At 35.0% G+C, this 20,747-nt stretch overlaps 1 long non-coding RNA gene and 1 pseudogene across 1 annotated transcript in view; both read left to right on the top strand.

The window, feature by feature from the left end:
* The window catches only part of LOC143682818 (uncharacterized), a 163,317-nt gene that overhangs the window by 115,999 nt on the left and 26,571 nt on the right, over positions 1-20,747 (top strand). The window lies entirely within an intron of this gene.
* Positions 2,989-3,595, top strand: LOC143682381 (rRNA-processing protein FCF1 homolog pseudogene; annotated as a pseudogene).

The following is a 20,747-nucleotide window of genomic DNA, read 5'->3' as shown; positions in this document are numbered from 1 at the left end:
GAATGGCCCGCTGACATTCATATTCTAACTAGTTATCTCTGTCAAAAAGCTCACGAATCTGTGTATAAATGATTACAGAAGAAAATGACTCTCAGGGTGTTTTCTATCTTGTAGCTGTTTTAGGGGAATAAAAGAGCACATTTATGGTATTTTTCTTAAATTGGAGCAAGGCAGTCATTTCTTGTGAATGATGCTTTCAGAATTGCATGCTGGATTGCTTAGTATCACAGGACATAGAACATGTACAGCAGTGTAGCAAAAAGACAACAAATATAGTGAAAATAAAGAAGTAGAAACTGCATGGCCACACTGAATAGTACCGATATAATTTGGAGCCCTAGAAGGCTGCAGGTAAAGCCATGGAAACAGAGTCATGTCTACAAATGCCCGGGCTTTCTAGGGGGCAACAACTGGGCGGTCTCCTTAAGGCAAAAACTTTTGTCATTTAAAGGCAAAATTTGAGTTGTACCTTCAGAATGACTCATTGAAGAAAATGAATTCAGAACCACAAATGTAAAGAATCAAACCTTGTTTTCACAAACTTTGTCATACTATTCCATAGAAGAAAACAAAGATACTAGGTTTTTGCCTAAGATACATATGGCAAATCAATGTTTAAAGCTGTGGTTTTCAAACTTTAAAGTACATTCAAATCACCTGAGGATCTTGATAAAATGCTTAGGCGATGCTGATTCAGTGAGTCACGGATGTGGTGAGATTTTGCATTTTTAAAGGCTCTGGGGTTGGGGGGTGGGGCTGTGTGTGCCAGGGCTTCACATCAGAGGAACACACTTGGACTAGCAACCTTAAAGGACCTTAATGGTTAAAATTAGTGCCCTGTAGGTCACTTTCTCCATAGGCACACTACATATTGATTCATTATATCTACTCCCATGACTCTACTTTATTCTAGTAAAGCAAGCTTTAACAATCTGCCAAACAGCTCTATGCCCTTCTGACTACTTAAGGAGTCTTAGAAATCTTCTAGCATAAACACAAAAAGTCAGAAGACTTCAATATGGGTGATTCAGTCTCGGAATTATAATGCCCTCTTTTGACCTTTTTCTTTCAAGGACTCTGTTACTTAGACTAGTGACACAAACTGCCCACATTGTTCTGTGTGTGGGTACAACATTGGTGTTCCCTGCTTGGTGAGTAGCACATTTGCAAAAACAATTTTGCTTGCTTGCTTGTTTAATTTTAAGGAAAATTTCCTAGATTTAACAAAATCTTCCCAGATTACACAGAAAACAACAGAGAATCTGGATCAGTTTCCGTCCTCAAAACACTTGCATTTTGATACGCATGGAGTCAAGAGGCTGTTTTTGTTGGTTGGTTGGTTGTTCATGTCCTTTGTTCAACTGACTATTAATTACATGGCATATTGCATTTATTTTAAAGCCTCTATGATGCCAAATTCTGCCTTTCAATTGTTTTCTTTTATGCATTTCTATTTTCTAGCTTGATCCACTATCAGGAAGTCACTTTTTCTTGTTACCAAAAATAGTTTCAAATATAACTCAAAATCTCCTGGCATGTAGGAAAATTTACCACCAGTAACCAGCAGGACACAAAACAAAGGAAAACTGGATATTATCTCTTATTTAACACTAGTTTGAATAAAAAACCAAATTAAAAATGCCCATAATTTCCAAAATACCCACCTAATTATTTAATCTTAATAATGAAGGAATGTGTGACTGGTGGAGAGTTTTAAAATGCAGATTTTAAACAATTTAAATTTACAGCTTACATGATGCTGAGGGGATATAATGAAAAAGAGACCCATCCAGAATTGTTGCTTCTAGGAAGTCTCTCTAATGCTATTACACATGTGATATAGAACTTGCAGTGGTTTCCATGATTCTGGCCAGTGGGGAAAATCAGTTTTCAATTTGGATGCCAATCAGGGAGTTAGTCACTTCTCAAAATATTTTAAAATATAGTTCTTTCCCTTAGTTTGATCAAAATCACAGAAAATTAGACACTGAACGTACATAGACAGGCAGCAAGCCAATGCGCCACATAAACATAAACAGAAAAGCACAAACCAGCAGAGACTAAAAGGCAGCAGAACTTAGAAGTGGAGGGTTACTCACTGGGACAAGAATAGAATGTTCCTAACAATAGCAATTGATAGATTTTTAGTAAGTAGGAAACAGATATCGATACAAGGACTTTATTTAGCAACTTATAATAGATATATTCATGCTTAAGTTAATTTTGTCATAATAGATGAATTCCTCATTTCATCTTGTTTAGAACACTCAGATCATATCATTTATGTTGTTCGTAGATTATGAGTTACAGAATGCCTCCATGCCTTATTATGTATAATTAAATAGCCACCGTATACATTTGGTCTAGCCACTGTAATTGAGTTTTTGTGCCAGGCAGTAATAGTTCTGGGTACAGAGTGTTGATGTTATAAAATTCATAATTTTTCCTTTTGTATGTTTTAATGAAATGGATACCATGATTTTGCTAAGAAGTTTTAAATTTACCTCTCATGTCTCCATATTCCCAAATTTAGTTGTGTCTCTTTTTCATACTAAGGGAAAAGAAAGCCTTCCTTAACATCTATCATTTCTGATTATGTAAATTTCAATAAAAGGGCATTTTTATCATAACTCTTTCTTTTATACTCTGACCCCACTAGACATGTCAAAGTTCATAGCAGCATGTGTACTAAATAGTATGCTTCCTCCAGGGAGCATTCCTAGACTTGCAAAGCCCAGCCTTACCCAGACTTTGAAGAAAATGCATTTCAGCCTTTTTCTCTTACTTTCATGCAATCTTGTATCTCTTTAACCTCATGCCCCTCTCATCCCATTGCCTTTTTGGAGTCATTTGTCCTTGAAAATGTTAGTCTTGTGTAAGCAACTATGCAGTAGACTGGTCTCTGATACCAATCCATGACTCTTGTATTGATGAAAATGTTAGCAAAGATATTTGAATTTGGAGAAATAAGGAGAGTGTGGCAGGGACATGAGGAAACAAAAGAAAACAAGGAAGCATGCGACCATGAAGCAAAAAGGACAGATTATTTGATTCCTGGACCATGTACACACCCCCCCCCCCAAAAAAAAGGACTGATTAAAACCTAAAAAGAAAGTTCCCAATGTACTCAAGGAGAAAGCAGTGCCCCAACACCCTTCCTGCTTAGTCTTCTGGTATAATACACAGCTGGGCTCACCTTACCATATCCTGGCGGATACCAACTTCATCAACTTTTCCATTAAAGCCTAACTGGATTTAGTGCATCAGTGATGGACTGTTTCATGCCCTTGTATAACTGACTGTGTAATGGCTAAAACTGAGAAATTGGGACTGAGATATCTAGTGGCTCTAAGGGCGCTAAGGATCCAAGATTGGAACGGCTACCAGCCACACACAAAGAATCTATGCAGATGAGTGCTTAGTGCAGAGAGTAACTCAGCACAGGTGCTACATTGTGGCCATGGTTTACTGGGACCTTAAGAGAAGAACTAGAAAAATCCCACAAGTTCCTATCATGTACATTTCTAACCACAGGTACAACATCAAACGGTTATGGAGCCCCTTGATTGTGGTCATTACAAGACAAAGATTATAATCTTTGTCTTCCTTTGACTGACTCTTTCTGTTACTAGTTCATTAAACATACTCTATTATGAGCCAATTGAGTGTTATTAAATGCACCCACTTTTTGATGCTGTTTTAAAAATTGTGTTTTATACCACTCAAAAAAAGATTTTTGTATTTGTAAAACTGAACAATCTTCAAAAACTATCCTTTCATCTAGACAACAAATAAGGTAACTGAAAAAAATGGAAAACAAAACCATGCAGAAAGAAAGATTTCAATAGTCCCTCTAGGCATTAAAGATTTAGTGATACTGGATTTATGAAATTGAATTCACTATTTCCTGGAAAATAAATACTGGGATGACTGAACATCCTGGCTTGACCAGGTGATGGGGGGTTCTTAGGATCCAGGACTTTCAGTGTGAAAACTGGGACAGTTCTGGAAAAACTGGGTAGGTTGTTCACTCTAATTAGGCAAGAACATTTTGAATCTCTGGGACTTGTTATCCTCATAGGATTTAGCAGGTACATTAGTTCTTCTAATTCTGAGCTATTATTTCATTTGGGCAAAAGGTAAAGAATATGACAAGGAGTAACACTTTTTAAGCGATAGGAAGGAAGAGAAATATTTGCAAATCCCATCAGAATCACTCATTCAATTTCTGTGTCTATTATTGTAGTGTTTTTTTTTTTCTTTCGACTATATTAACTATTCACCTCTATAAGAATTTAAAACACTGCATTTGTCTGTAAGGTTTAATTACCTTTTATCAAAACGTAGTCCTGCTGTTAGGGCATCTGGTCAGTTTCTCCTCTTTTTAAAGCAAAGGGGATATAAGATTCCAGCCACAAATCCTGGGACAGTTGGTTCAGTTACACAATATTGCCATTGTCTGCAGCAACTGTGTTGCTTTGTAATTAAAACTCTGGTGAGTCAAGTCTGTCAGGCTCCATAATTTGTAGATCATGAAAGAAAAAAAAATCAAGAGAAATTTACTTCACCACATGATTCAAATAGCTAAGAAAGAAGGAAAACAAAGATGTAACCCTAAAGTGCACTTATCTTTCAGTGTTGTTTCTCAGAGTCACATTGATTTATTTGAGCTTGCCAGGATGTTCCTTTTTTAAAAGACCTAATTTACTAACAGTGTGGGATTTTCCCAGTTTTTCACTCCCCTCCGATTGCATTTTCATTTGCTCTAGCAGTAAAGACCTATAATACAAGACATCACAATTGAACTCAGTGTGGGAGTCTCTCCAAGGCAGAGAGATTCCCATATATCTTTTTGTCTTGTATAGAACCTTTTCAGCGTCTTCAGGTCCAATGGAGATCAATGAAATCCAGTGAGATTTGACACTCATTGCAATTTATTATTGATATTGACTTCTTTTGTTCAGGGATGGGGAATTTGTGTCCAACTGGTTTTATTTTTTAATAGACTAGGTTAAATAACCACAATAACTCATTGGAAAAATCCATAATTGGACTTCAGCTTCTGTTTGGCACTGTAGATCCTGATTTAGGGACTTTATTTTTTTTTAATTTTGGACTTGGGGAACTCTTGACACTTTAGACTGAATTTGCAAATAGTCAAGCTGCGTAGCCCCAACTGAGATGGGGCATTATATAATTTATCATTCAAACCTGGGCACATTTGAGACTGAAAGAGGGCGTTATACATAATTATGCTTGGATGCCTAGTGAAAATCAGGTATATTCCAGGCAAAACTGGATTTAATGGTTTTTAAGAACCTTTGGTAGGGAGTACCCTAGTATCTAATTCCAAACTAGATTAAAGTGAGTAACCCCCCTCCCCAAAAAAAAGATAAGATAAAAGAGGTGCCAGCAATCGGTATTAACCCCACCTAGCCTATTGACCCTACAGGGCAGGAGTACACTGATGATTCCATATTCAAAACACTCTCAGCTTAAGGGACATAAGAGGGGAGAAACTTTCAATTTAACAACTATTTATGTTTACCTATCCTGTGCTAGGTATGGGGCTAGGTTCTGCTAATGTAATGATGAGCCAAAACAGGGTTTCTGCCATCAATCAAGATTATGATTTTTTGTAGGTAAAAATGATTTAATAAACTAATTAAACAAGTAAATGTATGATTACAAAATGAGGTAAATGACGTACTGCATGGTTCTATTAGTACAGTATAGGAGAGCTCTCACCAAATCTTTTTCTGAATTGGAGTAATATGGTTTAGAGGTCATCATTTTGGTCTGAGGAAGCCTGGAAACCATCTTGACTAGATTTGGGTTCTGCCACTAGGAGTAGCTCCCCTATCACTTGCTCCTTATAGCTCTTGGCTCTACTGTGTAAAAGGCCCTTTCTTTTCCAATTTATTTCCTGGTTATATCTTAAGGGAAATTAGAGAATATGTCTTCCTAGGAGGCTGAGCAGCTTTCTCACCATGCTTTCTGCCAGTAGGAGGTTGGGAATGCAAAAGTAATTTTGTTAGTCCATCAGTTACCATTTCCTCTAATTCGTACTGGTGGTTCTTTGGGCTATGCTGTGCTCTTCAGAATCTGAGTCAGCTTTTTATCTATTTGTTTTCAGTCAGCTTTGTATATGCCAATAGCCAAAACCCGGTTCCTAAAGCATATCTCTCTCTCCCTCTTTCCACCCATGTGTATGTGTGGGTGGTATGGGTGTGTGTGCGTGTGTGAGTGTAATTGCTCATCATTTTAGTCCACTAATCCTCCTAGGATAGCTATACATTTAGTCTCTTCCTTGAGCCATTTTGAATAATTGGAAAGATTCACTGAGTGTCATCCTCAGTACAAGTGCTTTTTTTCCCCTTTCTCCTCTTTTTTTCGTTTTTATCAGAGCAATTGTAACTTAACAGAAAAATCATTCAGAAAGTACAGAGTTCCCATATGCTTCCCCCCTCAAACACATAGCAGTTTTCCCTTTAAATATTTTGCATTCCTATGGTGCCTTTGTTACAATTGATGAAACTATTGTTTTTATTTCTTTTAAGTGTTACAAACACATCTTGATTTGGTCCTTATTCATAGGCAGACTGAGCTTTAATCGGCCATTGTTTTTTCAAAGGCTATCTTAGTTATAACTTTTACTTGTTGGAAATGACAGCCAGTTGCTTCTTCTAACCCCACATATCCTGGAATTTCAGGACATCCTCAATTGCTTTCCAAATGTGTTTGAAATCTGTCCAAGTTTCATTATATTTTGTAGTACCTTGTCAAATGGAAACAACAGCTTTCAAATCATGCTATTAAAATTCCCTTTTCCTACTTCTATAACAAAAGGCAAATTCTATCTTTTAATAAAGATAAAATTTAATAAAGATAAATTGGGCATATTATCTGCTTTCTAAGATGTAGCATATGATAGTTTTGCCAATTATTTTGCCCTTGCAAACATAGGTCGCCAATTTTCCAGCCTCTATTAATAGTTTCCTCACCACTGATTATATTTCACCCCAAGTCAATATTTTAGATTTCTTTTTTGTTAGCACATCAGCTCACTTCAGTTTCTGTAGAGATGACTTGGCTAAATAAATTAGGCTGTGGTAATAAATGATCTTAACATCTCAGTGACTTAAAAGCAATCATTTATTTCTTATGCCTGGTCCCTGTTCATTGGGATGGCTTGGAGCTATATGTACTCCAGAAAATCATATTCTTTAAGTTAATCCATTCCTGTAATTGTGAAACCATTGTAAGTGGGACCTTTTAATGAGGCTGCTTTAGTTAAGATGTGACCCACCTTAGTCAGGATGGGCCTTAATTCGATTGCTGGAGTCCTTTAGAAGACCATGAGATTCAGACAAGGGAGAGAAAACCACAGGAGGCAAGAAGCTGAAACGGAATGCAGAAAACAAGGAAGAGGCCAGGAACACCATGTGCCTTGCCATGTGATAGAGGAACCAAGGATCACCTGCAGCCAGCCTGGAGAAAGCAAGTTTTCAGGAAGAAATCTTGATTTGGACATTTTCCTGGCCTCAAAACTATGAACGAATGAATTTCCATTGTCTAATCTGATTGATTAGAACAGGAAGCTGAGACATCCATCAAGGGCCAGCTTTAGCCCTCCACTGACTGCAATGCCCAGAGTAATGGTGCTTCCTTTATCTGGGACAGGGATAAGTATAATTATGGATCAACCATTGAAAAGAAGTTATATCAGTTTTCTCACATTTCTCTGGATAAAGTGCTGGGTGGTAAGAATATTTCCTTATGAGGTAGGAGCTCCAAAAAAGGAGATGCTGCAAATATTTGGGTAAATCAAGCTATAAATGAGATCATCCCCTACCCCCCCAGTTTGTCTCTGATTTCCCTTTGGGACTTGTCCCACCCTATTTTCTTTGCTTAATAAGTTCAAAATATGATGGGCAGGCAAATGACTGCATTTAAAATTTAAGTATTGGTTCATGTCAATTTAGTCCAAGTCCAACTTCTCATTAAAAGATTAAAAAAACCTAGCAAGGTAAATCAAAATAATATTCAATTTTATTTCTTTTTTATAAACTATCTGGACACCAAAATATAGGTAGGATTATATTTTCAATGTGTTTAGAGAAAAACAAATGTGCCTCATGCATTTCGATAAGCAAAATATAGATAAAAGAAGAAAAGCAATATAGTTAACATAAAATTGAACCGATTTCATCAAGCCAAATAAATGACACTTTATAATTATATTTCTATCACTTTTAAATTCATGAGAGATGATAGAGCATAATACAAATGTTTGGGTTTAGAATCATAGGGATGTGGAACTCAACCCTAGCTCCACTGTTATTGGCTGCTCAGTTTGTGCAAATTATTTATGAAAGCAATATGAAGGTTTAGGACTCCCATTAAATCTATTTTGTTTGTCTAATTAATCATTTAGCTCACCTTACATTCTTATCAGGACATTATTTTTGATCAACTGCAGGCCCCTCCGCATCTTTCCTAGGAGGTTTCTTTTTTCAAAGAAATGTCCCCACTAGTCTTAAAAGGTGGAATCTGCTCAGTTCTTAGTGCTGCTATCTCTGTTGAAGCTTATTCCTCTATTAGTTGATGCGTATCTATGAAACTGAAAGTGCCTTTACTCATTTAGAGACCTTCCCTGAGCTCCCTGGTTCATCAAGGAAGGGCTAAGTTTGATCATGAGGGACTACATTTAGATCTTAAAGTAAAAATTCCATTCAGATACATTTATCTGTATGTATTCCATTCAGATACATTTTACCCATCAGTATCAGAGAATCAGTTAGCCATAAGAGTGTGGATTTAGGACAAGTTCAAGCATTCTCCACTTCAAAGACACAGAAGTGAATCACTTTGCCTCCCTGGAAATCATTTCACTCCAGAAATAAGAAAAAGTTTTTTTTTTTTTTTTCAAAAGGAGTAAAATATAACACTAAAAGTCTTGTTACTGTCTCTTTTCTGAAAACTATGCTCAGAGCTTGAAAGGTGATTTTTATATAACAAAACTGGAAATTAAGGGCGAGGGGGATTAATCACTAGCAAAATATTCTTCCATTTGAGCATTTCATTATTTCATCTAGAGTAAGCCTCAGTTTCTAGCTATAAAAAAATGGAAAGGACAATATTTCTTCAGAACAAATAACGTATATAAAGCACAGAACTAATTTATGGTTCATTTTACTAAATAATTATCTGAAGATCTTGTTTCAGCAAAATTTTAGTTGTAAGGACGCATATCATCAGAGTCAAGGAAATGGTGAATACCCAGGGAAGGTTGCAAATCTGACAATATCAGGCCCACCAAAAGGAGTAATCCCCATGGCTTTCAAATAGCACCACCCACGTGACTCATACACCTTTTATGAAGCTTCTTCATTCTCTACTCTTCTTATTGTTACTGGATACCTTGCTTCCCCTCGTTACAATTTGTCTCTACCCCTGAGCTCCATCGTACTCAGAACCGCCACACCTTCATCTTACTCACAACCCTTCTTCCTAAGACTTTCATCAATCCGTTATGCCATATGTCCATGACATCATTTTCATGCCATCATTAATCCCACAGATTTTCTACCACTATCCCAACTTTTGGGAAAATATGTGCTGATTTCTCAGAGAATATCTTTATCTCATAGCTCTTTGCTCCTCCACACTGGTTATGGGCATCTCACATTTTGGGCACTACTGTTGTAGCTACAAGATCAGAGCAGTGTGTCTGGAACAGTGTAAGTGGTCAGTTTCTATTTGTTGAATGAAGAGCACTTTGGGGCAAAGTTTTCTTTGTGGCTGAAAGAAGGACAAGTAAATAGAAACTAAAATCTCTGAGTTTTGCTCACTTCAAAAATAGATGGGACCAGTGTAACTGGGCAATAGAGGAAAGGGGGAAACTGGGAGACTTCTTTGAGTTCTCAGCATGAAAGAATCACAAGGAATGTTTCCTAGGACTCCCAGAGCATAGTACACAATGGAGAAAGCTGGGAGTTGGGGATGTGGCAAACAAGGACGCCATAAGCATATGCTTCAAAATGCATGGTGCATAAAAGATTGACCCAAAGGGCCAAGTTGGAATGGCCAATAAGCACACATCTGGCCTTGAATAATTAGAAACCCACATCGGAGATCTATAGGTTCATCTAATAGTCACTGAGAATGGTCACTGAGATAACTAACAGTAAGTAAGGAAAGCCTTAAGCCTTTTCCATGAGTGATGGAAGCAGTGTCTTCCATTTATTTTGTGGTGGATGCATCCGGTAGGAAAGATGAGTTGGGAACCTTCTAAACAATAGGTAAATGATTCAGGACTTGTCATATTACAGCGTCTCTTTTCTCCTCCAACATCTTTCCAGAAATAACTCCATGTTACAGGAAGATGAGAGCAAATGTGGGAAGGGAAATAATCACAACCCTATGTGGTCTGAAGGGGCACCTTTGTATAAATAAAAGCATTAAGTTTTCAACAACATAGAAAAAAGGCAAATTTTGATTTCTGGGGCTTCAAGTTAGTTTTGAACTCAGAGAAGATTCCAGGCCATTCTTGACATTATTATTTTGTTTTTCTAACTTTGTACATGTGGAATGGTTCAATCTACAATGTTGCCCTGGGATTTAATCAAGCACTTTTTGGCAGTTTTTAGAACTCATTTTTTGCTGCCATTTGAAAAGCCAGGGCTTGTGTGGAATGTTCCCAGCCCTCTGGCGTGGCTCCATTCCGTAACATTTATTCACAGATTCTTTAAAGTCTCTGGAAAATTATTTGGATAATCCTGATATCATGACATTATTTATAGCATCCCAAAGATTCTTTTGTGGTCTCATTACCTGTCTAATTATTTTTCTTTTTCTTTTACATTCTAATCTCTAGATTATGCATTTATAAACTGCATGTCATCTTCTAGTTTATACATAGACAATTTAGTTAAGAATCCATGTTGTGTTCTAAATAAGCATCCTTTTCTTTCATCTCAAATAAATAAATCTAGCGTATAGTATGCATATGCTATTTTCACAATTCTTTATGCTCAGCTAACTGTGATTTCTCTGTCTTTATCAGCTTATTGAGTATAACTCATTTCCTACCACAGAACTTTCTTTGATATCATAACTTTATGTGAAGTGGTGAATCTCTTATACATCACAAACTTGTAGAAGCGAAGATTATCAGATGTTTCAACTCATGGGATTATCCCAAACTTTAGTCTTTTTCTTGTGTTAGAGTTTATTCTTAGCTTTGAAAGGTAGCCTGTAAAAATTAACTTCTTGATAGGTTGGCAAACTCAGAGAGGAGTTAGAATTTCCTTTCTAACAACACTTTGTGAACAATATGCATATTCTGAAGTGGAGAGGGTGAGCTGGTGGGAGGTGAATGTGATGTTTGTCAAAGAACAGTTTTCCCTCGAGCTTGCATTCTGTTTCCCATCAGTGTTTAAAACCAGCAGGATTTTTTTGAACTAGTTACAGAATTACAGATGTTTCAAGACCTTAACATGTGGTTTGAATACCACTGTGGTACAATTTGCTATAGATATATTTTCGTCTTACCAACTGGAAGTTAAATGTCCCTCCATTAATCCACCAATGTAATTTTTACTTGTCCCCAGAATAGCTGAAGATGTAGTTTGCTACACTTTGCACTCAAATACAAGAAAGGTGGCAAGGCTTGACATGTGTCAGTCCTTTCCACACGAAATATGTGAGAAGATTCCCTAGGAAATTGTAAGCTGGGTACTACATCTATTTGTGAAGTGGATGATAAACTATTGTTCCCCTTGTTTCATGACACAAGGGAGATGAATGCAATTTGCACAGTGCACTGGTAATAACTAATGTGACATTTTCAAAGGAATCTAATCATGGACTCAAAATATTCACACTCAGGGTCTCTGCTGAGAGAGCTTTCTTTTTTCTTCTTTGAAAAAGTACTCTTTAAATAGATACACATACTGTATGCCTTCAGATAAGTAAATATTACTCAAACTTTAAACATATGGTTCATGGTGCACTATTCGTTCAAGGCACTTTGGAAATTTTAGTTCGAGTCATCAAAGCCTTATAATTAGGGTGGCCATATAATTTATCATTTATCATGCAACCTTTTGAAAGTGGAAGGAAGCATGATTAAAAACTATACAGAAATAAGAACCTCAAACTGGTACTCTCCTGGATGTCCTAGGAGGTATAGGACATACATAGGTGTCACCCTAACCATACTGGTAAATTAATTATTTACGGGATAAATGGAAATCATTACCAGAAACCAGAAAATCATTTTGATCTGATGAATAGGGGTAAAATGTCAATTCTACAATTATGGAGAGCCCATAAGGAAGGGATGCTTTATATGAGTCTCCCTCTCTCTGTGAGTCCCAAAGAGTTTTATTAGTATTTCAGGCTGGAATCTACACGTTAGAGGATCATTGATGAGGTGAGAACTTTCCTCTAACCTTGCCAGCCTTGGCAGCTAGCTATTGGTATGAAAACTCGTGGATATTTTCTGTGTCCAACTGTTTTATCTCCAGGGGCCTGTATGTTAGACCATACTAAGAAAAAAAAAGCCATTCAAGAAATAGTGTTGGCATGGAGGAAAAGATGCTTTCCAACTATTCTCTCATCATCCAATGCCATGTTTTCAATCTTATGCTAACCTGGAAGTATTTAAGTTTTTAAGGTGATTTTACCCTAAAGAATGCTGTCTAGGAAGAAACCAGAGGGTGTGTACTGTTTACAAAAGTAATTTAGTATCAAGAAGGACAGTATAAATATCCTGACCCAGCTCTGTTAATTTGCCTTGAGGTCAACCAAGAGAATGTGCACTTGAAGAAGAGAAAAATGTCCTACTCCCAAATCATTTTATCTTGATGAATGTGTCTAGTCTTGATGAGACCAAATGAATAGTACAGTAATTAAAGTGCAGAGAAGCTAATGGGTTTGCTAAAGTTTGATAGGGATATTAGTATAGAAATGTGATGGGGCAGCGTGGTGGATGTAAGAATCACAGACGGGAGAATAGGAGGCCCTGATAATCATTTTGGAGAGTCACAACCTTAAAATTGGTTTGGCATAATAGAAGTTAAGGGGATAGGAATGGAGAAAGGCTAGAATACACTAAATAATATGAAACCATAGTTAAGGAAAGGGGAACATGTTGCTAAGAGCCCAAAACAAAAGTGTTAATTTTTAAGTTCTTTTTGAGGTATTTGAAAGGATGCTAACCATCTGTAGGGCAGGTAGCTGCAAAGAGAGTGGTTTTGACTTGAATCCAGACAGCAGAGGACTTTCTACTTACTTATAAGGACAAAAGTCAAACTAAGAGAAATTATTGAACCTTAAACTAGGAAATGTCTGTATAATTATTCCGTCATTTCTCTTTCTCCAAAGTAAAGTGTATTATTTCTGGTCCCCAGTATTAGTATACATTTACTCATCAGATAGGCACTGAGTTAGCACAGTGAGCAGACACTGTTTGCCTTCTGCAGTCATCCATTCTCCTCTCTTTAAAATCTCTTTCTCTTGTAAACTCTTTCTCTTTCTTCTAACTTGTGCATGTTTTTCACATATTGAATGAACCTTTTCTTGGCCAGCTGATTTTTTAGCAACTTTCATTTCATTTATCAATTCGTTTCATTTAATATTCATGTAATTCGTATTTATTGAGCATATACCATGTATTGGGTCCTGAAGATACAGTGGTGAACAAATAGATGCTCTCCTTGCCTTTGTGAAGTTTCCAGTCTAATTAAAGTGAGATATGGTAAGCAATTGTATAATTACATAAACAAATGAAACATTTTAACTGTGATAAATGCTCATCTGTCTTAGGAGTTTGGTGTCATGTACAATGAAATTTAACTTGGACGGGGAAACAGGAAAAAGCTGCCCTGTGGAAATGAAAGTTGAGGCGAGATTTGAAGGAAGAGATGACCTTAATGGTTGAGAAAAGGATAAAAGATTTCTCTCAGAAAGACTCTTCCACACATCGCCAAATATGAACAAGGATGCAGTATGGAAAGAAAACAGATAAGACTGGCACAGAGAGAAGCCTCGAAGGCAAAGAAGGCTAAGTTCTTTTTAGGTTTCCTGAAAATATATTAAAATATTTTACTAGTATCTTATGGTCAAAAGAAAACCATTGACATTTTATGGAGATGTGATGATTTGATCTGTATCTTTAGAAAAAAATCGCCATGATTACAATACGATGAATAGATGGGAGGGACAAAGCAGACTAATTAGTAAGTCCTATGAAGCTTTCTGGATTGAGAGATGATATTAGCTTGGACCTAGATTGAGTCAATAAAGCTGGAGAGACGTGGAAGTAGTGTAGGAATATTTAGCAGGTAAAATAAAAAGTGTCTGCAGCTGGATTCCATGTTGTGGTGATTGAGATGGAGGTCTCAGGGGTGCATCCAAGTTTCTTTCCTACACAACTTCATGCATATGAAATGTGTCATTTATTGTGAAAGGGGATGTTGGAAGAGAAACACTTTGACTTGGGGTAAAATTCAAGTTTAAATATGTTGAGCTTGAAGTGCCTTCAAAAAATCCAAAAAGATATATAAACATAAAGAGTTAATGCTTAAATGTGAGACAGGAGCTCAGAGTAAAAGTCTGTGCTGACGGTAGACATAAACTTTTTAGTCAGTTTTCTTTATTTATAACTTAAGATCTTGAAGTATTTAACAGCTTAGAAGAGGCTGTAAGGAATTAGGGCAAACTTGAGGAATTTTACAGGCTAGAAGAGGAGTATGGGCATGCAAAGGAGATAGAGGAAGAAAATTAGGATGGTGTTGTACATTGAAAACCAAAGGAATAAAAAAAGTGTATCAAGGAGTTAGTAATCACAAGTTTGCCAGCTGCTGAAACGTCAAGAGAAATGTTGAAAAATGCATTGGATTTAGTGAACTGAAGGTCATTGGAGACTTTAGCAATAGCTATTAAAGAGATAGAGAGACAGGAAATCCTATTAGAGGAAGTAGAGGAACAAGTTGTAGGGGAAAAGAAGGAGTATAAACAATCCCATTCTTCCTTTCTCAGTTGATTAACTCAGAACATATTATTGAAAGTTTGCTTTCTGCTGGGAAATGGTTAGGAACTGATAATTCATAAGTGAATAAAATGTAATGTCTGTCTCCAAGCAACTCACAACATTCTCAAATGTCTTAAGTGAATGAAATTTGTTTAAGTTAATTAGCTACTTCTCAGATTCCTTAAATCTGACTTCTATCACCAGCAAACAGGTGCAACTAAGCTTTCCTCAGCATTAATCTGCATTGCCATCTGGGAATATGATGATTTTGACAACTACATCTTTCTAGAAACTTCCAGTGATTACGTTTTCATTCTTTCCCTCTTCTATGCCTGTCCAAACATTATTTGTTTATTTCTGCCCTGTATTTTCCTTAACTACAGGGGTTCCACAACATATAGTCCTTGATCCTTTGCTTGTGTCTGAAGAAATACACTTCCTCTGTGAACACATCCATTTTTATGTTTTAGTTATGATAGTGGAGGGGTAGGAGAAGACACAAATGCTTATGCATGTACTTATTCCTTTCTGACTTAGATCTCCATCAGAGGTGAAGTTTCTCCTTGAAGTACCACGGCAAACCATAGGTATAAAATGGTGGCTCAAGTATATGTTAATTTGCATTTCCCTGATTACCAGTGATGGCGAATATCTTTTTAAAATAAGTTACTGGCTGTTCTGTTTTTGGTGAATGACTCATTAGACAAAAAAGAAGAGCATCCTAAAGATGAATCTTGCCTTTGGAATAGAAGTTCATTGCTGGCACATGCTGGACTGAATGAGAGAGTCCATCTGCTAATATATTTCTCATCAGTTCTGGAAAATCTTTATTACCTTTTCAAATATCACTTGCTTAATGTTTGATTTGTATTGGATCTTTGCATCTCTCTTCTATACTTCAGCTTCTCTTTCATATGGTTATTCATTATCTTTTTGTGCAACCTTTGAGATAAATCTTTATACTTCACTAATTTTCACTACAGCATTGTGTAGTTTAGAATTTATCCCATCTATTCAGTATTTTTATCATTTTAATTATTATATTTCTTCTTTCTTCAGGTCTAGGAATTCTAATTGATTCTTTTACATGTCTGATTTCTTCATTCATTTGTACTATTTTTAACTTTTTGCTTGTAATGACTTTATCATGAATATTGATCCCAAACATACCTATTCAAGTTATTTTGAGATACTTCTGTTTACATTTCAGCTGAAATGCACTTTATATTGTTCAATTTGACAAATGTCTTTCCTGATTATGTTTATCCTCACATCCTTTGAAGTATTTGTTTGTGAGCTCACTTGGAATGACTATTTTTCTCTCTCTCCACTAATTTTTTTCCTCTCTAGTAAGTGTTAACTATCTCCACCTGGGCTCCAAGATCTTGAGGGCAGAACCAACGGCTGGCTTAATTCAGGTACTGTCGAGAATGCTTTCTCTGATTCTTCCTCCACAGCAGATTCGGAGTGATTTTTGGCCCCCTTTCTCGGACTTGATAGCCCCACATCAGCCCCAGGTTTCATGGACTAAGACTGCCTCTGCCTTTTCTATGCACATAGGGTCAAACTTGTGGTTTCTTCTTTGAGTGACCCTAGAATACTAGATGCTCCTGACTTTGGCCTCCATGTAACACTGTGTTTCTATTCCATTCAAGAAACATTAGCCTCACTGTTTAAATAAGCCTATCTGTTTTTAACCATCTAATATTATCTATATTGATAGGTTTAAAACTGAGGCAAAATTCAAAACCATCTGGACATAAAGTCCTCTGGTATTTCTTGAGAAACAGAAAATTTACATTTTTTCTTTATGATTGCTGCTATTGTTTGGGAATGGGCTTTTCTACCATAAATACATATCCAAGCCAAAAAAGTTTTTTGCACTTCTTTAAAGGTTGTATTTTACATTTTTAATTCTTCATTCTATGCTAACTGTATCTTGCCTATAGATTGTGAAATAACTTGATTTATTTTTCTCAAAACTCTCACATATCTTAGCACTAAATTAGTATTTTTCTCACTGGCTAGAAAAATTACATTAAAATTTTTCTAAATGTTGTTCCACTGATCTACCTATAATTTATTTATTTATTTATTTATTTATTGAGGAGAGGGGCATGGTCTGGGAATCGAACCTGTATTTTTGTATGAGTTCTATACCCGTTTAAGTATTGTTTCTTTATAATATATTTTTTTGGTAAAAATAATTTGAAGTGTTTTTTCCCATATTATGATATCCTTTTAAAATTGTCTTTTCTCACCTATCTATCCTTCCCAGAAAAAAAAATATATTTCCTAATTTCCAAGTAAATTAAATGGAAATTACATTTGTGTAGATTGTGAAAAATTAACTTGTTTAATTTTAATGATATTGAACCATCCCATCTAGGAAAGAGGGTGTGTCTTTCTGTTTTGTTCTGCAGTAAAATTCTGTTAATTTTAAAAGTATTATTTTGTATCTTAAGATATTTCTGTCTTTCTTTCTGACCAAATTGTTTTGGTTATTTTATCCTAAGGATATTCTTTTCTGAAGTGGTAAATGCTTATTATTAAATATTAAACAATACAGAAATGTACTAAAGAGAAAACACAAGGATTGACCTCTTTTCTTATGTACTTTCTCCCATCTCTCCTTCCCCACTCCAGATTTAGAATGATTTGTGAAAATTTATTACATTTAGATTTTACTCTACACATACAACATCTGTTGTTTCATTTTAGTTCCATATTGTCATGGTTTTTGGTTTCACACTCAACCTTTTTACCATGGCTTCTTCTTTACTGAGTTCTATATTTTGATTCATCTATCCAGCTGACTTCCATTGCTAAGTAGTTTCTCAAGAGGGACCCATGGGTGGTATTTCCCTGAGTTATTTCATCTTTAGAATGTCAGTCTGTCGATTTATACTCTGAATGACAATTTGACTAGGCATAATACTCATGGATCAAATTGTCTTCTCAGAACTTGGAAAACTGTTCAGTTTTCTTTGGCAATGACAGCTGCTATTCCAAAATATAAAGGCAATGCTATTTATGCCTTCTTATAGCTGATTTCGTTTCTTTCTGCCTAAATCCCCAAATAATTTTCTTTCTTTTTTCTTGATTTTGATTAAGAATCTGGATATATCTCAATGTCAATTGTTTTATACACACACACACACACACACACACACACACACACATATATATAATTTTCTGTTTGAATGCCAGTTTTTTAAGAATTTAAGAACTTCAAGAACTTGTCTTATTAGAATCTGTCTGTTTCTCTTTCTACACACACACAGTTTTATATATGTGCGTATTAAATTTATAATATGAATATGTTTCAACAACCTTTTATAAATATTTTAATATTTGTATTTTTCTTCTGTATTCATTGAGATTGCTTCAAGCCTTTTTCCTACGCCTGAAATTTATTTTTAACTTTCTTATTCAAATGCTTACTATCTCCAGTTATTAGTTTTGTTATCACATTGTTTTATTCTAATCTTTCATCAAAAGCAGTTGCATTATAATCTCTCTGTTTATTGACTCCATGTTTTTATTAGACCCTTCTAATAAAAGGTTATATAAACTCTTCCCCCTGTTATTTGGATTATATTTTCTAACAGTTCTAATATTTCTGCATTCCTTTCTTTTTTATATACCTTGTAACATATTTACATAGCTGATACACCATGCTTTTTTCAATTCTCTTTTTCATAATAGATAGATACACCAAATTGCTTTATTTTTTAAAAAGTGTGTGTGAATTCTCTTTGACATCCATCACCACTTGTTTGGTCACAGGAACAGTATTGAAATATTGCTTGAGGAGGTGGGTTTTGCTTCAGATCTGCTTTCTCTGGCCTTTTCAGGCAAGAATTAAAGGAAAAATGGATACTTGCTAGGATTTTCCTTTACCTCATCATCTGTGGATCTCTTATACAAACACACCATAAATCTTTGGTTTTGTTTTCTTACTTTTGCTAATATTATTTGAAATATGGTATAAGGTTGCGCCCTTTTCCTTTCTCTAACTTCTTCTGAGGTGAATTTTTGCTACATATATTAAAATGATTTTTTAATATTTTTGCTACTAGGAGGATTCAATTATATAGCTTCTTTCTAGTATCTTACACAAAAGACTATTTTCTTTTTTTAGGATTTCCTTTCTGTATTTAATACTATATTTTAAGCTTTCTGTTTTGTCATTTTTTAGTTGATTCATTGTACTTTGTGATTAATTTATTTCCATTTTTCACAATGCAATTTTAACTTTAATTTTTTCCAAGGAACGTTTAATTCTTCTGTTATAGTTCTGATGTTTCCTTTTCAATATTTTCTCACTAATTCATTTTATATTTCATTATATGAAATTGGTTCTTTTACCTCACAGTTGCTCTATGGTAATGTTCCATATATTTTAAAATAATGTTATTTTCTTCTGAATGTTTTAAACTTTTTCTTTGATAGCATTCTCCAAGTGGTTAAATACTAGCATTTACTTCTACTTGTATCACATTACAGTTAGAAAATGTGGTAACTTAATTTTTGCTTCTTAATTTTGAGAATCAATTATACCATAACATTTGATACATTTAAAAATGGTTTTGATAAAAAATAATAAAAAATGCAAATAACCCCTAAAGCAATGGAAAAGGAATCATGACAACAAATATTACATATATTAAAGAGATAAGAAGACTTTTTATAAAGATATCAATGCTGATTAATTGACAAATGTACTTTATGTGGGTAGGTGGCTACAAATACACAATTTACTGAAACATAAGAAAAATAAAAAGTATGGCTGAATAGTCCTATATATTAAACAAACTGAAACTGTTGTTAAAAATCTTCCACAAAGTGAAAAATAACAGGTTCATATGGCTCACTGATAAATTATACCAGATTTTTAAGGAAGACATATTTTCAAATTTACCTATATATTTCCAGAAGAAAAAAAATAGAATACCTCCCACACATTTTATTGCAAATGTCAGTGCAAATTCCATACCAAATCTGAGTGCAAAATTTGCAAACAGTATACTAGCAAATCAAACTATAGATGAGTGAATATGTGATAATACTTGCTGACCAAGTTAAATTTATTCTGGATTGCGAAAATAGTTTAACACTTGAAAATTCAGCATAATTTACTATATTAAAAGAATAAAAAATAATCACATGGTTATTTCAATAGACACATAAAAACATTTAATAAATCTTAATATCCACTAAGGATAAAATCTTTTCAAACTGGATTTAGAAGGAATTTTTTTTTCAATTTTATAAAATTTACCTATTTAAACTAAAAAAAAAAGTCCTATTTAATAGTACAATATTGAAATCTTTCCTTGTGAGATTGGGGATAAAACAAGGATTTCTATCTTTCCCATTTCAGTTCAACATTTCATTGGAGAGTCACACCCAACGTTTCTCAACATTCACCCTATTTAGGGGTAGATAATTCTTTGTTATGATGAGCTATCTTGTGCATTTTCCTATGCATAGCAGGATGTTTAATGGCATCTCTGGCATCTACCAATTGGATGCCAGTAGCACAACTCCCACCTCTTGTGACATTCAAAAATGTCCCTAACAAAGAACTATAAAATAAGATTTTAAGTGTTACTATATATAATAATCTCCAAAATAAAGATGTAGAAATAAATCTAATAAAGTGTATGCCAGTCCTCTGAGGAAAGTAATAGAATTACTGAGA

This window comes from Tamandua tetradactyla, chromosome 5 (genome assembly GCF_023851605.1).
Source record: "Tamandua tetradactyla isolate mTamTet1 chromosome 5, mTamTet1.pri, whole genome shotgun sequence".
Taxonomy (NCBI): domain Eukaryota; kingdom Metazoa; phylum Chordata; class Mammalia; order Pilosa; family Myrmecophagidae; genus Tamandua; species Tamandua tetradactyla.
This window is presented reverse-complemented; position numbering and strand designations above follow the sequence as displayed.